Source organism: Aquarana catesbeiana, linkage group LG01 (assembly GCF_042186555.1).
Source record: "Aquarana catesbeiana isolate 2022-GZ linkage group LG01, ASM4218655v1, whole genome shotgun sequence".
Lineage (NCBI taxonomy): Eukaryota > Metazoa > Chordata > Amphibia > Anura > Ranidae > Aquarana > Aquarana catesbeiana.
The window spans coordinates 182,135,804-182,148,504 of NC_133324.1; the positions used below are offsets into that span (position 1 = coordinate 182,135,804).

Below are 12,701 nucleotides of genomic sequence, written 5' to 3' on the forward strand. Positions count from 1 at the left end.
CCTTAACCTTTCCAGTTCTAAAACTGGCACATATTTGTTAATGACCATAATAATAGCATTCAGGAAGTGCACTAGTTGTGCTACCTGTCATCAATTCATGCCAATGATCATAAATCACCTAGCATTTACATAATAAGTGTTATTATGTAGCACCAACAGCTTGCGCAGCGCTTTACAAAATAAAAGGGAACAGTAAGGTGAGCTTCAAAATTATGGCTGTAAAATTCTTATGGAGCAACAGAACAGGAGGGATATTTATAAATCAGTAAATGTGACTTTCACAAAAATTTTCCTTGCAGGTATATTGTCCAAGTGTGCACGTGGTTTGAATTTCCCAAATTGCATGTGTACATTTGTTTTATAGGGGTGCGCTGTGGGAAAAAAATCATTAAATAATATAAGTGTATTCATTTTTTATGAACAAGGAGTACAAATTCCAGCATATATGTGGGCTAACTATTCCCATTTTAAGATGATCCATCTTCACAATCAGCAAAACGTAAATGTTATTAAGAAGATGAGCAAATCTTGCACTGTTATGTGATTAATATATGTGTCAATCTGCATCAAGACTGCATGAAGAGTTGTCATAATCAACATAATGATGTATAGTTTCTTCTTTTTATAGTGAAGTTCTATTTAAGAAAAGAAAAATGTAAGCACTTAACAGAGGTTCTGAGATTTGATAGATGTCCTTGGGATAAGCAAAACAATGTTTCAATAGCTTATGCTAACCAACAAAACCATGAAAAATGTTTTTTGTGTGAAATAAAATGCTTTGATAAAACACAAAGTTTAACATCACATTTCCACTCAGAAAGTCATTATAGCTGGACATGTGTCAAGTGACAAGCACAGGGCTTAAAAAAAATAAAATAAAGACTTTACCGAATAAACAAGGAAAACAAAAATAAACCTATTCATTGACCACCAATACGGGAGGGAACTAAACACAGAGCTAACTACACTGCTAACTACAATCCCACGTAAGATTTAAAAATTGGCTTTGGATATACTTTAGTGTGTTTCTAAAGTTATTTTTTTCTTTTTAATTAAAATAATAAACATGTTATATTTACCTGCTGTCAGAAATTATGAACCAGACCAAGACAGAAGTACAGTTAAATCACACTTGTTTATTAATAAAAATAAAAAGGTAGACTAAGCGTAGTCAAGCATAGCCAGAGTCCAGTAACCGGATCGGGTAGTCAGCCAAGCCAGAGTTCAGTAACCAGATCGGGTAATCAGCTAGTCTAGAAGTCAGGGATCCAAGTAGATGAACAGCAAGCAGGATAAGGAGCCAGAAGGGATGTCAGCAAGCCAGTCACAGGAACACAGGAGATGGTTTCTTGTAATGTGACCAAGTGAAGGCAGGAAGGAAGTGAGCTGGACGTCTTTAAGTAGGCGGGACTGACGAGCAGATCCACAACAGCTGGTTAACTGTGGAGAGAGAAGAGAGCTGGCAATTAGCCGACAGCTGAGCCGCCAGCCCACAGAAGGAAGGGCTGAGCCAGCCCTGACAGTACCCCCTCAATGACCCCTCCCCCTCGGAGGACCACCGGGCTTGAGGGGAAAACGTCCATGGAAATCACGGAGGAGGGCAGGGGCATGTACGTCCGAGGATGAGACCCAGGAACATTCCTCCGGACCATACCCCTTCCAATGCATCAGGTACGGTATGCACCCACGGAACCTACGGGAGTCAACAATGGATTGTACCTCATACTCCTCATGGTTCTCAACCTGTATAGGGTGAGGACGTGGCACCAAGGTGGTAAAGCTGTTGCAGACCAACGGTTTCAATAAGGAGACATGAAACATTTGAGATGCGCATACTAGGAGGAAGGTCCAACGCGTAAGACACTGGGTTAATCCTGCGAAGGATACGGAAAGGCCAAATAAACCAAGGTGCAAACTTCAGTGAGGTAACACGAAGTCGGAGGTTGAGAGATGAAAGCCAGACCCTGTCCCCAACCTGGTAGAAAGGCACAGGCAGGTGTGTGCGGTCAGCATGGAGTCTGTACATATCATTAGCATGACGCAAAGCCTCCTGGAACTGTGCTCAAGTGGAACGAAAACCACAGAGATGCTCCTCTAGCGCAGGAATACTCTGCGGAACAAACGAGTCAGGCAACATGGAAGGTTGGAAATCATAATTCGCCATAAACGGAGACAATCGGGAAGCAGAATTCAAGGCACTGTTGTGAGCAAACTCTGCTCATGGTAATAGGTCTGAGCAGTTGTTATAATGGTCAGAAATATAGCAACATAGGAATTGCTCCAAGGACTGATTGGCTCATTGTGCGGTCCCATTAGACTGCGGGTGATACGCAGAGGAGTAAGCAAGCTCAAAAGGCTCGCCAGAACCGGGACACAAACTGACTACCCCTGTCCGAGACAATCACCTTGGGTAGCCCATGTAAGCGGAAGATCTCCCAAGCAAAAATGGAAGCCAGTTCCTTAGAAGTGGGCAACTTTTTAAGTGGAATACAATGACACATCTTTGAGAACCGGTCAACCACCATAAGGATAACCGTGTTTCCTTGGGAGTTGGGCAATTCCACAATGAAATCCATAGACAGGTGGGTCCAGGGCCTCTCTCCATTGGGTATGGGGTGTAGGAGGCCCACTGGAAGGTGTCGTGGAGTCTTACTCTGAGCACATGAGGAACAGGCAGCTACAAAGGCATTTACATCAGCACGTAGACTAGGCCACCAGAATTGTTGGGAAATGGCCAAAACGAGTTGATTCTTCCCAGGGTGGCTAGCTGCCTTGGGAGAATGGTAAGTCTGGAGCACGGCAGTATGAAGACTCTCTGGGATATTCTTATGGTCAGTAAGTATGAGAACCGGCACAGTGGTACCTTCGAGGAAATGTCTCCATTCTTTCAGGGCTAAAATGATCGCCAACAGCTCTCTGTCACCAATCTCGTAATTGCACTCCGCAGGTGACAATTTCTTGGAAAAGTAGCCACGAGGGTGCATAGCACTCTAAGAGGTAGGACGTTGAGACAGAAGGGCCCAACACCAGTCTCAGAAGCATCAACCTCAAGGATAAATGGTAACGTAGGATCAGGATGTGCCAACACAGGAGCAGAAACAAAAGCAGCCTTGAGACTTTCAAAGGCCTGAATGGACTCCGGAGACCAACTCTGTGGGCTACCGTTCTTTCTGGTCATATCAGTCAGGGGCTTGACCAAAGACGAGAAGTTACAAATAAACTTCTGATAACAGTTGGCAAAACCCAGGAAACGCTGCAGAGGAACGTAACCCCAGGGGTCGAGGCCACTGTAGGACTGCCGAAAGTTTCTCTGGGTCCATCGAAAAACCAGCAGTGGAAATGACATAGCCCAGGAATTTAACCTGTTCCAGATCGAACTCACACTTCTCCAGTTTACAATAGAGATTGTTCTCTCTTAATTTCTGAAGCACACGACAGACATCTGTGTGGTGGCTCTCCAGGGACTTGGAAAATATGAGGATATCATCAAGATAAACCACCACACATAACTGCAACAAATCTCGGAGGACATTGTTAATAAATTCCTGGAAAACTGCCGGGGCGTTACAAAGACCAAAAAGCATTACGAGGTACTCAATGGCCTGTTCTGGTATTAAACTCAGTTTTCCACTCATCGCCCTCCTTAATCCTCATGAGATTGTAAGCCCCTTTCAGATCAAGCTTAGTGAAAACTGGTGCTCCCTTGAGGCGGTCAAATAACTCTGTAATCAACGGGATCGGGTAGGCATACTTACTCGTGAAACGTTTGAGACCCCTATAATCAATGCAAGGTCTCAGTTCACCGCTTTTCTTCTTCAGAAAGAAGAAACCAGCACCAGCAGGAGACAAGGATTTGCGGATGAAACCTCGAGAAAATGCGTCTGCAACATACTCCTCCATGGCTTTATCCTCCAAGACCGACAATGGGTAAACCCAACCACGAGGGGGCGTGGCACCAGGTTGAAGGTCAATAGCGCAATCATATGGCCGGTGTGGAGGCAAACTACCGGCTTGACCTTTTTCAAAGACATCGCTAAAATCACGGTACTCCTCAGGCAGGGAGGAGAGTGAAGAGGTACACAGGACCTTGGCTACCTTCCGGAAGCATGTTCCACTGCATTGCCTTGACCAGGAGAGAACCTCAGCACGGAGCCAATCAAAAGAGGAGTTGTGCCTCTGTAACCAAGGATAATCAATAACTAGCGGAAACTTAGGAGAGGAAATCACTTGGAATTGGATTATCTAATGGTGAAGAGCCCCTACAATGGAACCGTCTCATGAGTCGCATGGGCAGGCTGTACGGGTCTCCCGTCAAGAGCCTCAATGGCAAGTGGAGTGTCACACAGCTGCAGTGGAATCGAACACACAGCTGCAGCATCAATGAACAGGCCTGCAGCCCCAGAGTCGATTAGAGCCTGTATCTCGATAGACGCCTTAGCCCAAGAAAGGGTGACCGAAACCAGGGGCTTGTCCTTCTGGATAACTGGGGATGACACAACACCACCTAAGGTCTGTCCATGACAGGACCTCAAGGTTCGGGTGTTCCCAGGACGGGTAGGACAAGACTTCAAAAAGTGACCTGCCTGGCCACAATAAAGGCACAAAGTCTCCCTCCTCCTAAAGGCTCTCTCTTCCGCAGAGTGACGCGTGAAGCCCAAGTGCATGGGTTCATCTTCACTGACCGACTCGGTACCAGGAGGCATGGGAGGTGAGGGAGGCACGGGTGGGACTGCAAAGCTCGGAGGCAAACATACAGGAGGTTTTCACAAGCGCTCCTTAAAAGAAAGTCTTTCTCTGAGTCTGAAGTCAATGAGGATGGCAAACGAAATCAAGCTCTCCAGCTCAGTGGGTATATCTCGGGCTGCTATCTCATCCTTGATGGAATCCGAGAGACCATGAGAAAAAGCAGCCACGAGGGCCTCATTGTTCCAAGCAACGTCTGCTGTACGGAACTCAATGGCGTAGTCGGCAACAGTTCTCGTACTCTGTTTGATGGACACGAGGCACTTGGCAGCAGAAGCGGAGCGTGCGGGAACATCAAATACCCTTTTAAAGGAGGCCACAAACTCAGGGTAACTCAAGTCAACAGGTTTTTGCGTCTCCCATAGAGGGTTAGCCCAGGCCAAGGCTCTCTCAGAAAGCAAAGATATCACAAACCCTACTTTGCTTCTGTCCATGGTAAACGCCTGGGGCAGCATCTCAAAGTATATCTCAACTTGGTTGAGAAACCCTCTGCATTTTACTGGATCGCCCCCAAATAGCTGCAAAGCGGGGCGGAACCAGACATACCTCTTATAGAGGTAATACTCAAGGTGGGTGCCTGCACAGCAGCAGGGACGGCCTGCAACTCAGGTTGTACCGGAGCAGCTACAGTGGGGGATTCCAGGTGAGCCGTGCAACTCAGGAGCGCTTGTAACGCAATGGCAAACTGATCCATGTGGTGATCTTGCTCATCCAATCTGGAAAAAATATTACCAACAAGTTGATTGATCGTATCTTCTGAATTCATGGCCTTCGCCTACTGTCAGAAACCATGAACCAGACCGAGACAGAAGTACAGTTAAATCACACTTGTTTATTAATAAAAATAAAAAGGTAAATACAGTAAGCGTAGTTAAGCATAGCCAGAGTCCAGTAACCAGACCGGGTAGTAAGCCAAGCCAGCGTTCAGTAACCAGAATCATGTAATCAGCTAGGCCAGAAGTCAGGGATCCAAGTAGAGGAACAGCAAGCAGGATAAGGAGCCAGAAGGGATGTCAGCAAGACCAGTCTTTAAACAGGAACGCAGGAGATGGTTTCTTGTGATGTGACCAAGGCGAAGGTAAGAAAGGAAGTGAGCTGGACGTCTTTAAGTAGGCGGGACTGACGAGCAGATCCACAACAGCTGGTTAACTGTGGAGAGAGAAGAGAGCTGGCAATTAGCCGATGGCTAAGCGGCCAGCTCAGAGAAGGAAGGGCTGAGCCAGCCCTGACACCGGCTCTGTGCAATGGAGATGTGTGGGCTCAATCTCCAAGCTGGGCTGTGTGCATCCATAGAAAAACACAGTGTGGCCCGGCTCCACCCCCTCCCTCAACATTTAATTGACAGCAGCGAGAGCCAATGGCTCCCACTGCTCTCTCAGTAGTAGGAGGAGTGGTGGCTGAGGCCGAACCATGTTGTGTGTGTCTATGGATGTAAACAGCACGGCTTGCAGACCGAGGTCAAACTTCTGCCTCCATATCAAACGGTTTGCAGCTGGCCACAGTGCTGAATCAAGCCAGGTAAGTATTTAGGAAGGTGGGGGAGCACAGCAAGTTGTAAAATGTTTTTTATCCTAAAGTGGTTCTAAAGGGCGAAGGTTTTTTACCTTAATGCATTCTATGTATTAAGATATAAAAACTCTCTGTGAGCAGCTACCTGTGCCACAGAGCAGCTCTCTCTCTCACTGATCACTGGACATGCCATTGGTTTTTGCTTGCATCAATCACAGCCTGTCAGGAGAAATCGGGGGGAGGGGTGAAACCTCACTGTGTGTGTCAATGAACACACACATCACTGTTCAGCAATGAGCCCGAATGAGTGCCCCATAGCAAGTGGCGTGCTATGGGGGCCACTCAGCAGGGGGGAAGAGCCAGGAGCACAGGTGGGCATCCAAAAAAGAGGAGGATCGGGGCTGCTGTGTGCAAAATCATTGCACACAGCAGATAAAAAAAAAAAAAAAAAAAAAATATGATAGACTTAATTCCTTTACCATCACTTTAAAGCAGGGAATGTATTAAGGTAAAAAAAAATGCCTTAGATTAAAAAAACACTTTAAGTCTGTAAACCTGACCATACACTATAAAATATCCTATGGATTGAGATTTTCATGTTATGTATTGAGATGTTCATGAATAGGGTGGTGGACACGCTCTGACTAGAGGAAAGGTCGACGAAAGCGGTGGTTGAGGGCCGGGAGAGGTGTTTGGGGGGCAATTAGCCTGGGGGGGGGATCGCCGAGAGTCCAAACCATTCCTGCCATAGACGACACTGCAAAACCCCCACTGGCGAACAACCAATCAGACTGGAGGAGGGACCGCGGGCTTCGCCAACTGTGTGACCCACCAATCACCATCCTCCTCTTCATCACCGGACAGACCACATGTCCTACAAGCCGATCGCTCCGGCTCCAGCAGCGGGGAGCAACATCGCTCCAGGCACCCCAGTCACCCCTGTGCCTGGAGCTGCGGTTTCATCACCATCAGGAGCTGTGCCCGTCCCCTCCTTCCGACTCAACTTCAGTGACTTTGGACCCCCTTCTATGGGCTTCATACCGGGCATGAAGCCAGCTGTGTCACAAGCGGTGTCTCAGGAGAGAGATGGGAAGAGAGATCAGACCCACCTATGCTGGAATCAAAAGTGCCATGGAAAGAATAAAAAGAGGTATAATCCACGCTAGGGCTCTCGTGAGAGAGTGTCTCACTGAAAAAGAATGCTCGTACAGTACATGACCTCTTTCCAGCTTTGCACTTTCTAATTTTTTCTTTCCTTTTTTTTAATCTATAAAAACAAATAAAGTTACTCTTTATTATGTTAAAATATCCAATGGATCGATTGTATACTATGTACTACAAGGGGCCTGGCTGATTTGATGGGTCTGTCCTCATATTATATAGTTTTGGTAAATTTAAGGGTCCACATACATGTTACAATCTAATCATACAATGTTTGTATAATCAACTTTAGACAACAAAATGATGCATTATGAGCTTCTACCCAATCAATTGGTTTCCAATCAGACAGACCCTTGCACTATATAGCTTTAGATATATTTTAAAAAAAGACTGTACAATCAGATTGTAATATGTATAGGGACCTGCTATTTCTTCTGTATTGAACTGTATTGTAATTGTATTGTTCCCCTTTATATTGTAAAGTGCTGTGTAAACTGCTGGCTCTATATAAATCCTGTATAATAACAACAATAATAATAATAATTTGAGGGGGGATTAAAAGGAGAATGTACAAAAGTTGTACAATCAGCTTATATAGTGTATGGCCAGCTAAGCATTGTGCTACATCTGTGGATTCTTTTACAAACTAGCTATTCCATGTATTGAGATTCTGCCTTAAAACAGCAGCTACCCGCTATGTACAAATGCCTTGACTAGACGCCAGACCTAGGCACCTTCAATTAAAGGGGTTGTAAAGGTAAAAATTTTTTCACCTTAATGCATTCTATGCATTAAGGTGAAAAAACTTTTGACAGTACCGCCGCCCCCAGCCCCCCCCGTTTTACTTACCTGACGCCTCGAATCTTCGCTCCTCGTCCTCGTCAGCTTCATTGCAGCTCAGCCTGGTCGCTGATTGGCTGCAGTGGATGGATTGAAAGCAGCGCAGCCATTGGCTCGCGCTGCTGTCAATCACATCCGATGACGCGGCGCGCCGGGGGGCGGGGCCGAGTGATACAGCGAGCGGCTATAGCCGCCAGCTGTATCACGGGAGCGCGCCCGCAAGCATTCACCACCGTGCGAGGGAGCTCGCATGAAGGTGGTAAATGCTTGCGGGGAGGAGCTGAAACAGCCGCCGAGGGACCCCAGAAGACCAGGTTCGGGGCCACTCTGTGCAGAACGAGCTGCACAGTGAAGGTAAGTATAACATGTTTGTTATTTAAAAAAAAAAAAAAAAACAACTTTACAACCCCTTTAAGGGAAGCAGCCCTCATACAAAAAAATAAATAAATAAATATGAAAAGCTCCTGCCTCCTCCCTGCTTGGAGTTTACCTTTTTAGATGAAAGGACTGATTTACTGTAAAAAATAGTACTAAATAAACCCAAAACAGCTGACTGCACCAACAATTACAGTGCTTTAAAAAAGTATTTATACTCTTTGAAATTTTCTACATTTGTCATGTTACAACCAAAAACGTAAATGTATTTTATTGGGAATTTATGTGATAGACCAACACAAGGTGGCACATAATTGTGAAGTGGAAGGAAAATGATAAATTATTTTCTATTTTTTTTACAAATAAATATTTGAAAAGTGTGGTGTGCATTTGTATTCAGCCCCCTTTACTCTGATACCCCTAACTAAAATCTAGTGGAACCAATTGCCTTCAGAAGTCACCTAATCAGTAAATAGAGTCCACCTGTGTGTAATTTAAAATCTCAGTATAAATGCAGCTGTTCTGTAAAGCCCTCAAAGGTTTGTTAGAGAACCTTGGTGAACAAATAGCATCATGAAGGCCAAGGAACACACCAGACAGATCAGGGATAAAAGTTGTGGGGAAGTTTAAAGCAGGGTTAGGTTATAAAAAAATGTCCCAAGCTTTAAACATCTTACAGAGCACTGTTCAATCCATCATTCGAAAACGGAAAGAGTATGGCACAACTGCAAACCTACCAAGACATGGCCGTCCACCTAAACTGACAGGCCGGACAAGGAGAGCATTAATCAGAGAAGCAGCCAAGAGGCCCATGGTAACTCTAGAGGAGCTGCAGAGATCTGCAGCTCAGGTGGGAAAATCTGTCCACAGGAGAACTATTAGTTGTGCACTCCACAAATCTGGCATTTATGTAAGAGTGGCAAGAAAAAAGCCATTGTTAAAAGAAAGCCCCCTTTGCTGTTTGCGAGAAGTCATGTGGGGGACACAGTAAACATGTGGATGAAGATGCTCTGGTCAAATGAGATCAAAATTGAACTTTTTGGCCTAAAAGCAAAATGCTATGTGTGGTGCAAAACTAACATTGCACATCACTCTGTACACACCATCCCCACAGTGAAACATGGTGGTGGCAGCATCATGTTGTGAGGATGCTTTTCTTCAGCAGGGACAGGGAAGCTGGTCACAGTTGATGGAAAGATGGATGAAAACAAATACAGAGCAATCTTAGTAGAAAACCTGTAATGCCCCGTACACACGGTCAGACTTTGTTCGGACATTCTGACAACAAAATCCTAGGATTTTTTCCGACGGATGTTGGCTCAAACTTGTCTTGTATACACACGGTCACACAAAGTTGTCGGAAAATCCGATCGTTCTAAACGCGGTGACGTAAAACACGTACGTCGGGACTATAAACGGGGCAGTGGCCAATAGCGTTCATCTCTTTATTTATTCTGAGCATGCGTGGCACTTTGTCCGTCGGATTTGTGTACACACGATCGGAATTTCCGACAACGGATTTTGTTGTCGGAAAATTTTATCTCCTGCTCTCCAACTTTGTGTGTCGGAAAATCCGATGGAAAATGTCCGATGGAGCCCACACACGGTCGGAATTTCCGACAACACGCTCCGATCGGACATTTTCCATCGGAAAATCCGACCGTGTGTACAGGGCATTAGAGTCTGCAAAAGAATTGAGACTGGGGCGGAGGTTCACCTTCCAACAGGACAACGACCCTAAACATACAGCCAGAGCTACAATGGAATGGTTTAGATCAAATCATATTAATGTGTTAGAATGGCCCATGCAAAGTCCAGACCTAAATCCAATTGAGAATCTGTGGCAAAAATGTCACCCTCTAGATGTGCAAAGTTGGCACAGACATCCCCAAAAAGACTTGCAGCTGTAATTGCAGCGGAAGGAGGTTCTACAAAGTATTGGCTCCGGGGGGTTGAATACAAATGCACGCCAAACTTTTCACACATTAATTTTGAAAACAATTCAGCATTTTCCTTCCACTTCACATATATGTGCCACTTTATTTTCGTCTATCACATAAAATCCCAATAAAAACATTTACGTTTTTAAATTGTAACATGACAAAATGTGGAAAATGTCAAGGGGTATGAATACTTTTTTAAGGCACTGTAGTTTAGTTCATTAGATGAAGCAGCAAATATGATCCAGCTATATTTGCTTCAGTGCATGTAAATCATATCCAGTGGACCATCAGTTTGATCTGTTCCTGGAACAATCTCCAGGCTCTGAGTTTGGTTTGAGAATTTATATATATATATATATATATATATATATATATATATATATATATATATATATATATATATATATATATATATATATATATATATATATACCGTATTTATCGGCGTATAACACGCACTTTTTTCCCCTTAAAATCAGGGGAAAGTCGCAGGTGCGTGTTATACGCCGATCCCCGCCGATCCCGAGCTGTCACATTTTCAAAATCGCGGACCGCGATTTGAAAATGGCGCCGCCGGAGCCGAAGTACACAGAGCCGGTCCTCGGCTCTTTCCGGCGGCTCCCGTTTACTTTCGGCTCCACTCGTAGTCCCGAGCGGAGCTATCCGAACCTACTCGGATAGCTCCGCTCAGGACTACGAGTGGAGCCGAAAGTAAACGAGAGCCGCCGGAAAGAGCCGAGGACCGGCTCTGTGTACTTCGGCGCCGGCGGCGCCATTTTCAAATCGCGGACCGCGATTTTGAAGCCCTGGAAGCAGGGACAGGGGATCCCAGGCTGCACTGGGGCAAGGCTGCACTGGGGAAGGCTGCACTGACAAGGCTGCACTGGGGAAGGCTGCACTGACAAGGCTGCACTGGGGAAGGCTGCACTGACAAGGCTGCACTGGGGAAGGCTGCACTGACAAGGCTGCACTGACAAGGCTGCACTGACATGGCTGCACTGACAAGGCTGCAATGAAGGGCATTTAAATGTAAGTTTTTTCCCTTCAACTTCCCTCCTAAAAGTTTTTTTTCCTTAAAATTCCCTCCTAAATTGGGGTGCGTGTTATACGCCGGTGCGTGTTATACGCCGATAAATACGGTATATATATATACAGTATCTCACAAAAGTGAGTACACCCCTCATATTTTTGTAAATATTTTATTATATCTTTTCATGTGACAACACTGAAGAAATGACACTTTGCTACAATGTAAAGTAGTGAGTGTACATCTTGTTTAACCACTTCAATACAGGGCACTTATATACCTTCCTGCCAAGACCAATTTTCAGCTTTCAGTGCTGTCGCACTTTGAATGACAATTGCGCAGTCATGCTACACTGTACCCAAACTAAATTTTTATCATTTTGTTCCCACAAATAGAGCTTTCTTTTGGTGGTATTTGATCACCTTTGCGATTTTTATTTTTTGTGAAACAAATAAAAAAAGACCGAAAAATTTTGAAAAAAAATAAAAGTTTTGCTTTTGTTTCTGTTTAAAAATTTTGTAAATAAGTACGTTTTCGCTTTCACTGATGGGCACTGATAAGGTGACACTGACAGGCACTGATAAGGCGGCAGCGATGAGGTGGCACCAATGAGCGGGCACTGATATGCGGCACTGATGGGCACTGGTAGGCGGCACTGATGGGCACTCATGGGTGGCAGTGGTGGGCACTCATGGGCGACACTGATGGGCCCTGAAAGGCTGCAAAGATGGGTTCTTATGGGTGGCACTGCTGGGCACTGATAGGCGGCACTGACAGGCATCCCTGGTGGCATTGGCAGGCATTGGAGTGGGCACTGATTGGCAGCTGGCTGGGCATTGATTGGCAGCTGCCTTTGCACTGATTAGTATTTCCCTGGGGGTCTAGGGGGCATACCTGGTGGTCCAGTGTGGCTGGTTTCCCTGGTGGTCCTGGGCGGCTTCCCTGGTGGTCCTGGGTAGGATCCGAGGGGGGGCTGTGCTGATAAACACAGACCCCCCCTGTCAGGAGAGCAGCCAATCGGCTCTCCTCTACTCGCGTCTGTCAGACATGAGTGAGGAAAAGCCGATCACCGGCTCTTCCTATTTACATTGTGATCAGCCGTG

At 45.5% G+C, this 12,701-nt stretch overlaps 1 protein-coding gene and 1 pseudogene across 1 annotated transcript in view; one reads left to right on the forward strand and one right to left on the reverse strand.

The window, feature by feature from the left end:
* FBXL17 (F-box and leucine rich repeat protein 17) overlaps positions 1–12,701 on the reverse strand; it is a 1,156,197-nt gene that overhangs the window by 986,650 nt on the left and 156,846 nt on the right. The gene's annotated exons all lie outside the window — the stretch shown is intronic.
* LOC141124079 (cyclin-dependent kinase 2-associated protein 2 pseudogene) lies at positions 5,751–7,470 on the forward strand (annotated as a pseudogene).